The sequence below is a fragment of the Phyllobates terribilis genome, unplaced genomic scaffold (genome assembly GCF_046119375.1).
Source record: "Phyllobates terribilis strain yellow unplaced genomic scaffold, ASM4611937v1 Scaffold_43__1_contigs__length_10536358, whole genome shotgun sequence".
NCBI lineage: Eukaryota > Metazoa > Chordata > Amphibia > Anura > Dendrobatidae > Phyllobates > Phyllobates terribilis.
In genome coordinates, this window is record NW_027362803.1 from 10424629 (window position 1) to 10434292 (window position 9664).

Genomic DNA, 9664 nt, shown 5'->3' on the forward strand with positions numbered 1-9664 from the left:
CCACGTGCATGCTGCATATATTGGGGGCCCCAAATGCATGCCGCATGTTATGGGGGCCCTAAATGTATGCCGCATGTCATGGCAGCCCCAATACGTGCCACATGTCATGGGGGCCCCACGTGCATGCCGCATGTCATGGGTGCCCCACATGCATGCCTCATGTCATGGGGGCTCCAAATGCATGCCTCATGTCATGGCGTCCCCAAAGGCATGCCTCATGTCATGGGGGCCCCACATGCATGCCGCATGTCATAGGGGCCCCACGTGCATGCCGCATGTCATGGGGGCCCCACATGCATGCCGCATTTCATGGGGGATCCAAACTCATGCTGCAATATCATTGGGGCCCCAAGCGTATGCCGCATGTCATCGGGGCCCCAAATGCATGCCACATGTCATAGGGGCCCCACATGCATGCCGCATTTCATGGGGGACCCAAATGCATGCCGCATGTCATGGGGCCCCAAATGCATGTCGCATGTCATGGGGGACCCACATGCTTGCTGCATGTCATGGGGTCCCCAAATGCATACCGCATGTCATGGGGGCCCCAAATGCATGCTGCATGTCATGGGCCCCCCAAATGCATGCAGCATGTCTTGGTGCCCACAAATGCATGCCGCATGTCATAGGGGCCCCACATGCATGGCGCATTTCATGGGCCCCCCACATGCATGCACATGTCTCAGGTACCCCAAATGCATGCAGCATGTTATGCATGCCCCAAATGCATGCCGCATGTCATGGGGGCCCCACATGCATGCCGCATGTCATGGGGGCCCCAAATACATGCCGCATGTCATGGGGGCCCCACGTGCTTGGCGAAAGTCATGGGTGCCCCACATGCATGCCGCATGTCATCGGGGCCCTAAATGCATGCCGCATGTCATAGGGGCCCCACATGCATGACACATGTCATGGGGGCCCCACATGCATGCCGCTTGTCACGGAGGCCCCAAATGCATGCCGCATGTCATGGGAGCCCCACATGAATGTCGCATGTCAAGGGGGCCCCACGTGCATGCCACATGTCATGAGGACCCCAAATGCATGCCGCATGTCATGGGGGCCATAAATGCATGCCGCATGTCATGGGGGCCCAACGTGCATGCCGCATGTATTATGGGCCCCAAATTCATGCTGCATGTCATGAGGGCCCTGCATGCATGCCGCATGTCATGGGGGCTCCAAATGCATGACTCATGTCATGGCGTCCCCAAAGGCATGCCTCATGTCATGGGGGCCCCACATGCATGGCACATGTCATAGTGGCCCCACATGCATGCCACGTGTCAAGGGAGCCCCAAATGAATGTCGCATTCAAGGGGGCCCCATGTGCATGCCGCATGTCATGGGGACCCACATGCATGCAGCATGTCATGGAGGCCCCATGACATGCGACAAGCATTTGGGCCCCACATGCATGCCGCATGCCATGGGCCCCCCAAATGCATGCCGCATGTCATGTGGCCCCACATGCATGCCCCATGTCATGGGGGCCCAAATGCTTGCCACATGTCATGGGGGCCATAAATGCATGCCGCATGTCATGGGGGCCCCAAAATGCATGCCGCATGTCTCAGGTACCCCAAATGCATGCAGCATGTTATGCATGCCCCAAATGCATGCAGCATGTTATGCATGCCCCAAATGCATGCCGCATGTCATGGGGGCCCCACATGCATGCCGCATGTCATGGGGGCCCCAAATGCATGCCGCATGTCATGGGGGCCCCACGTGCTTGGCGCAAGTCATGGGTGCCCCACATGCATTACGCATGTCATTGGGGCCCCAAATGCATGCCGCATGTCATAGGGGCCCCACATGCATGACGCATGTCATGGGGGCCCCACATGCATGCCGCATGTCATGGGGGCCAGAAATGCATGCCACATGTCATAGGGGCCCCACATGCATGGCGCATTTCATGGGGGCCCTACATGCATGCCGCATGTCATGGGGGCCCCAAGTGCATGCCTCATGTCATGGGGGCCCCAAATGCATGCCGCATGTCATAGTGGCCCCAAATGCATGCTGCATGTCATGAGGGTCCCACGTGCATGCCGCATGTCATGGGGGCCCCAAATGCATGGCTCAAGTCATGGGGGCCCCAAATGCATGCCACATATCATGGGGGCCCCACGTGCATGCTGCATATATTGGGGGCCCCAAATGCATGCCACATGTCATGAGGGCCCCGCTTGCATGCCGCATGTCATTGGGGCCCCGCAGGCATTCCGCATGTCATGGGGGCCTCACGTGCATTCCGCATGTCATGGGGCCCAAATGCATGCCGCATGTCATGGGGGCCCAACGTGCATGCCGCATGTATTGGGGTTCCCAACTGCATGCCGCATATCATGGGGCCCCACATGCATGCCACATGTCATGGGGGCCCCAAATGCATGCTTCAAGTCATGGGGGCCCCAAATGCATGCCGCATGTCATGGGGGCTCAAATGCTTGCCGCATGTCATGGGGGCCATAAATGCATGCCGCATGTCATGGGGGCCCAACAAGCATGCCGCATGTGTTGGGGGCCCCAAATTCATGCAGCATGTCATAGTGGCCCCACATGCATGGCGCATTTCATTTGGGCCCCACTTGCATGCAGCATGTAATGGGGGATCCAAATGCATGCTGCACGTCATGGGGGCCCCACGTGCATGCCGCATGTCATGGGGGCCCCGCAGGCATTCCACATGTCATGGGGGCCCCAAATAAATGCTGCATTTCATGGGGGCCCCACGTGCATGCCGCATGTCATGGGGCCCCCCAAATGGATGCCGCATGTCATAGGGGCCCCACATGCATGCCGCATATCATGGGGGCCCCAAATGCATGCAGCATGTTATGGGGGCCCCACGTGCATGCCACATGTCATTGGGGGCCCACATGCATGCCGCATGTCATGGGGGCCACACTTGCATGCAGCATGTAATGGGGATCCAAATGCATGACGCATGTCAAGGGGGCCCCAAATTTTTGCCTCATGTCATCGGGGCCCCACATGCATGCTGGTTGTCATGGGGGCCCAAATGCATGCCGCATGTCATGGGGGCCCATGTGCATGCCGCATGTCATGGGGGACCAAATGCATGGCGCATGTTATGGGGGCCCCACGTGCATGCCGCTTGTCTTAGGGGCCCCAAGTACGTGCCGCATAATGGAGTCCCACATGCATGGTGCGTGTCATGGGGGCCCCACATGCATGCCGCATGTCATGACATGCGGCATGCATATGGGACCCCCATGACACGTGGCATGCATGTGGCCCCCAAATTCATGCTGCATGTCATGGGGGCCCCAATTGCATGACCCATGTTATGGAGGCTGCACATGCATGCCACATTTCATGGGGGCCACAAATGCATGCCGCATGTAATTTGGGCCCCAAAAGTATGCTGCATATCATGGGGGGCCCCAAATACGTGCCGCATGTCATGAGGGCCCCACATGCATGGCGCATGTCATGGGGGCCCCAAATGCATGCCGCATGTTATGGGGGCCGCAAATATGTGCTGCATGTCATGTGGGCCCCAAATATGTGCCAAATGTCAAGAGGGCCCCACATGAATGTCGCGTGTCATGGGAGCCCCAAATGCTTGCCGCATGTCATTTCGTCCCCACATGCATGCCACAGGTCATGGGGGCCCCACATACATGCCGCGTGTCATGGGAGCCCCAAATGCATGCCCCCTTTCATGGGGGCACCACGTGCGACAAGCATTTGGGCCCCACATGCATGCCGCATGCCATGGGCCCCCCAAATGCATGCCGCATGTCATGGGGGCCTCACATGCATGCCGCATGTCATGGGGGCCCAAATGCTTGCAACATGTCTTGGGGGCCATAAATGCATGCCGCATGTCATGGGGTCCCCAAATGCATGCCGCATGTCTCAGGTACCCCAAATGCATGCAGCATGTTATGCATGCCCCAAATGCATGCCGCATGTCATGGGAGCCCAAATGCATGCCGCATGTCATGGGGGCCCCACATGCATGCCGCATGTCATGGGGGCCCAAATGCTTGCCGCATGTCATGGGGGCCAGAAATGCATGCCGCATGTCATAGGGGCCCCACATGCATGGCGCATTTCATGGGGGCCCTACATGCATGCCGCATGTCATGGGGGCCCCAAGTGCATGCCTCATGTCATGGGGGCCCCAAATGCATGCCGCATGTCATAGTGGCCCCAAATTCATGCTGCATGTCATGAGGGGCCCACGTGCATGCCGCGTGTCATGGGGGCCCCAAATGCATGGCTCAAGTCATGGGGGCCCCAAATGCATGCCACATATCATGGGGGCCCCACGTGCATGCTGCATATATTGGGGGCCCCAAATGCATGCCACATGTCATGAGGGCCCCGCTTGCATGCCGCATGTCATTGGGGCCCCGCAGGCATTCCGCATGTCATGGGGGCCTCACGTGCATTCCGCATGTCATTTGGCCCAAATGCATGCCGCATGTCATGGGGGCCCAACGTGCATGCCGCATGTATTGGGGTCCCCAACTGCATGCCGCATATCATGGGGCCCCACTTGCATGCCACATGTCATGGGGGCCCCACATGCTTGCCGCATTTCATGGGGGACCCAAATGCATGCATACCGCATGTCATTGGGGCCCCGCAGGCATTCCGCATGTCATGGGGGCCTCACGTGCATTCCGCATGTCATGGGGGCCCCACGGACATGCTGCATGTCATTGGGGCCCCACGTGCTTGCCTCATGTCACGGGGGTCACAAATGTATGCCGCATGTCATGGGGGCCCCACGTGCATGCCGAATGTCATGGCCCCCCCAAATGCATGCCGCATGTCATAGGGGTCCCACATGCATGCCGCATGTCATGGGGGCCCCAAATGCATGCCGCATGTCATAGTGGCTCCAAATGCATGCCGCATGTCATGAGGGCCCCACGTGCATGGCGCATTTCATGGGGGACCCAAATGCATGCCGCATGTCATGGGGTCCCCAAATGCATGGCGCATGTCATGGGGGATCCAAACTCATGCTGCATGTCATTGGGGCCCCAAGCGTATGCCGCATGTCATGGAGGCCCCATGTGCATGCCACATGTAATGGGGGCCCCAAATGCATGCGGCATGTCATAGGGGCCCCACATGCATGCCGCATGTCTCGGGCACCCCAAATGCATGCCGCATATAATGGGGCCCCCAAATTCATGCCGCAAGTCATGGGGGCCATAAATGCATGCCGCATGTCAAGGGGCCCCCACGTGCATGACGCATGTCATGGGGACCCACATGCATGCCACATGTCATGGAGGCCCCCATGACATGCGGCAAGCATTTGGGCCCCACATGCATGCTGCATGCCATGGGGCCCCCAAATGCATGCCGCATGTCAAGGGGGCCCAACATGCATGTCGCATGTCATGGGGGCCCAAATGCTTGCCGCATGTCATGGGGGCCCCACATGCATGCCGCATGTCATGGGGCCCAAAAGCTTGCCGCATGTCATGGGGGCCATAAATGCATGCCGCATGTCATGGGAGCCCCACATGAATGGCGCATGTCAAGGGGGCCCAACGTGCATGCCGCATGTATTGGGGGCCCCAAATTCATGCCGCAAGTCATGAGGGCCCTGCATGCTTTCCGCATGTCATGGGGGCCCCAAATGCATGCCGCATGTCATGGCGGCCCCAAATGCATGCCGCATGTAATGGGGGATTCAAATGCATGCCGCATGTCATGGGGGTCCCACATGCATGCCGCATGTCATGGGGGCCCCAAATGCATGCCTCAAGTCATGGGGCCCCCCAAATGGATTCCGCATTTCATAGGGGCCCCACATGCATGACGCATATCTTGGGGCCCACAAATGCATGCTGCATGTCATAGGGGCCCCACATGCATGGCACATGTCATAGGGGCCCCACGTACATGGCTCATGTCATGGGTGCCCCACCTGCATGCTGCATGTCATTGGGGCCCCAATTGCATGCCGCATGCCATAGGGGCCCCACATGCATGGCGCATGTCATGGGGGCCCCAAATGCATGCCGCATGTTATGGGGGCCCCATGTGCATGCCGCATGTCATGGGGGCCCCAAATGCATGCCGCATGTAATGGGGGCCCCACGTGCATGCCACATGTCATGGGGGCCCCAAATGCATGCAGCATGTCATGGGGGCCCCACGTGCATGCCACATGTCATGGGGGGCCCACATGCATGCCGCATGTCATGGGGGCCCCACTTGCATGCCGCATGTTATGGGGCCCCATGTGCATGCCGCATGTCATGGGGGCCCCAAATGCATGCCGCATGTAATGGGGGTCCCACATGCATGCAGCATGTCATGAGGGCCCCACATGCATGCCGCATGTCATGGGCGTCCCACGTGCATGCTGCATGTCATTGGGGCCCCACGTGCTTGCCGCATGTCACGAGGGCCACAAATGTATGCCGCATATCATGGGGGCCCCACGTGCATGCCGCATGTCATGGGCCCCCCCAAATGCATGCAGCATGTCATGGGGGCCCCACGTTCATGCCACATGTCATGGGGAGCCCACATGCATGCCGCATATCATAGGGGCCCCACATGCATGGAGCATGTCATGGGGGCCCCACGTGCATGCCGCATGTCATGGGGGATCCAAACTCATGCCGCATGTCATTGGGGCCCCAAGCGTATGCCGCATTTCATGGGGGCCCCATGTGCATGCCACATGTAATGTGGGCCCCAAATGCATGCGGCATGTCATAGAGGCCCCACGTGCATGCCGCATGTCTCGGGCACCCCAAATGCATGCAGCATGTTATGGGGCCCCACGTGCATGCCGCATGTCTCAGGTACACCAAATGCATGCAGCATGTTATGCAGGCCCCAAATGCATGCCACATGTCATGGGGGCCCAAATGCATGCCGCATGTCATGGGGGCCCCACATGCATGCCGCATGTCATGGGTGCCCCAAATGCATGCCGCATGTCATGGGGGTTCCACGTGCATGCCGCATTTCATGGGGGACCCAAATGCATGCCGCATGTCATGGGGCCCCCAAATGCATGTCGCATGTCATGGGGGCCCCATGTGCATGCTGCATGTCATGGAGGCCCCAAATGAATGCCTCATGTCATGGGGGCCCCAAATGCATGCCGCATGTCATGGGCCCCCCAAATGCATGCAACATGTATTGGGGCCCACAAATGCATGCCGCATGTCATAGGGGCCCCACATGCATGGCGTATTTCATGGGGGCCCCAAATGCGTGCCGCATATCATGGGGGCCCCAAATTCATGCCGCAAGTCATGGGGGCCATAAATGCATGCTGCATGTCAAGGGGGCCCCACGTGCATGACGCATGTCATGGGGACCCACATGCATGCCGCATGTCATGGAGGCCCCCATGACATGCGGCAAGCATTTGGGCCCCACATGCATGCTGCATGCCATGGGGCCCCTAAATGCATGCCGCATGTCAAGGGGGTCCCACATGCATGCCGCATGTCATGGGGGCCCAAATGCTTGCATCATGTCATGGGGGCCCCACATGCATGCCGCATGTCATGGGGCCCAAAAGCTTGACGCATGTCATGGGGGCCATAAATGCATGCCGCATGTCATGGGAGCCCCACATGAATGTCGCATGTCAAGGGGGCCCAAGGTGCATGCCGCATGTATTGGGGGCCCCAAATTCATGCCGCATGTCATGAGGGCCCTGCATGCATGCCACATGTCATGGGGGCCCCGCAGGCATTCCGCATGTCATGGGGGGCCCAAATGCATGCCGCATGTCATGGGGGCCCCACGTGCATGCCGCATGTGATGGGGGATTCAAATGCATGCCGCATGTAATGGGGGCCCCACGTGCATGCCACATGTCATGGGGGCCCCAAATGCATGCAGCATGTCATGGGGGCCCCACGTGCATGCCACATGTCATGGGGGGCCCACATGCATGCCGCATGTCATGGGGCCCCACTTGCATGCATCATGTCATGGGGCCCCCCAAATGCATGCAGCATGTCATGGGGGCCCCACGTGCATGCCACATGTCATGGGGAGCCCACATGCATGGAGCATGTCATGGGGGCCCCACGTGTATGCCGCATTTCATGGGGGCCCCATGTGCATGCCACATGTAATGTGGGCCCCAAATGCATGCGGCATGTCATAGAGGCCCCACTTGCATGCCGCATGTCTCGGGCACCCCAAATGCATGCAGCATGTTATGGGGGCCCAACGTGCATGCCGCATGTCTCAGGTACCCCAAATGCATGCAGCATGTTATGCAGGCCCCAAATGCATGCCGCATGTCATGGGAGCCCAAATGCATGCCGCATGTCATGGGGCCCCCACATGCATGCCACATGTCATGGGTGACCCAAATGCATGCCGCATGTCATGGGGGCTCCACGTGCATGCCGCATTTCATGGGGACCCAAATGCATGCCGCATGTCATGGGGCCCCCAAATGCATGTCGCATGTCATGGGGGCCCCACGTGCATGCTTCATGTCATGGGGGCCCCAAATGAATGCCTCATGTCATGGTGGCCCCAAATGCATGCCGCATGTCATGGGGCCCCCCAAATGCATGCAACATGTCTTGGGGCCCACAAATGCATGCTGCATGTCATAGGGGCCCCACATGCATGGCGTATTTCATGGGGGCCCCAAATGCGTGCCGCATATCATGGGGGCCCCAAATTCATGCCGCAAGTCATGGGGGCCATAAATGCATGCCGCATGTCAAGGGGGCCCCACGTGCATGACGCATGTCATGGGGACCCACATGCATGCCGCATGTCAAGGGGGCCCCACGTGCATGCCGCATGTCATGGGGGCCCAACAAGCATGCCGCATGTATTGGGGGCCCCAAATTCATGCAGCATGTCACAGGGGCCCCACATGCATGGCGCATTTCATGGGGGCCCCACTTGCATGCAGCATGTAATGGGGGATCCAAATGCATGCTGCACGTCATGGGGGCCCCACGTGCATGCCACATGTCATGGGGGCCCCGCAGGCATTCCACATGTCATGGGGGCCCCAAATAAATGCTGCATTTCATGGGGGCCCCAAATGCATGCAGCATGTCATGGGGGCCCCACGTGCATGCCACATGTCATTGGGGGCTCACATGCATGCCGCATGTCATTGGGGCCACACTTGCATGCAGCATGTCATGGGGGCCCAAATGCATGACGCATGTCATGGATGCTCCACGTGCATGCCGCATGTAATGGGCCCCCCAAATTCATGTCGCATGTCATAGGGGCCCCACGTGCATTCCGCATGTCATGGGGGCCCCAAATGCATGCCGCATGTCATGGGGGCCCCACGTGCATGCCGCATGTCCTGGGGCCCACAAATGCATGCCGCATGTCATAGGGGCCCCACATGCATGGCGCATTTCATGGGGGCCCTACATGCATGCCGCATGTCATGGGGGCCCCAAATGCATGCCTCATGTCATGGGGGCCCCAAATGCATGCCGCATGTCATAGTGGTTTCCACATGCATGCTGCATGTCATGAGGGGCCCACGTGCATGCCGCAAGTCATGGGGCCCCCAAATGCATGCCACATATCATGGGGGCCCCACGTGCATTCTGCATATATTGGGTCCCCAAATGCATGCCACATGTCATGAGGGCCCCGCTTGCATTCCGCATGTCATTGGGGC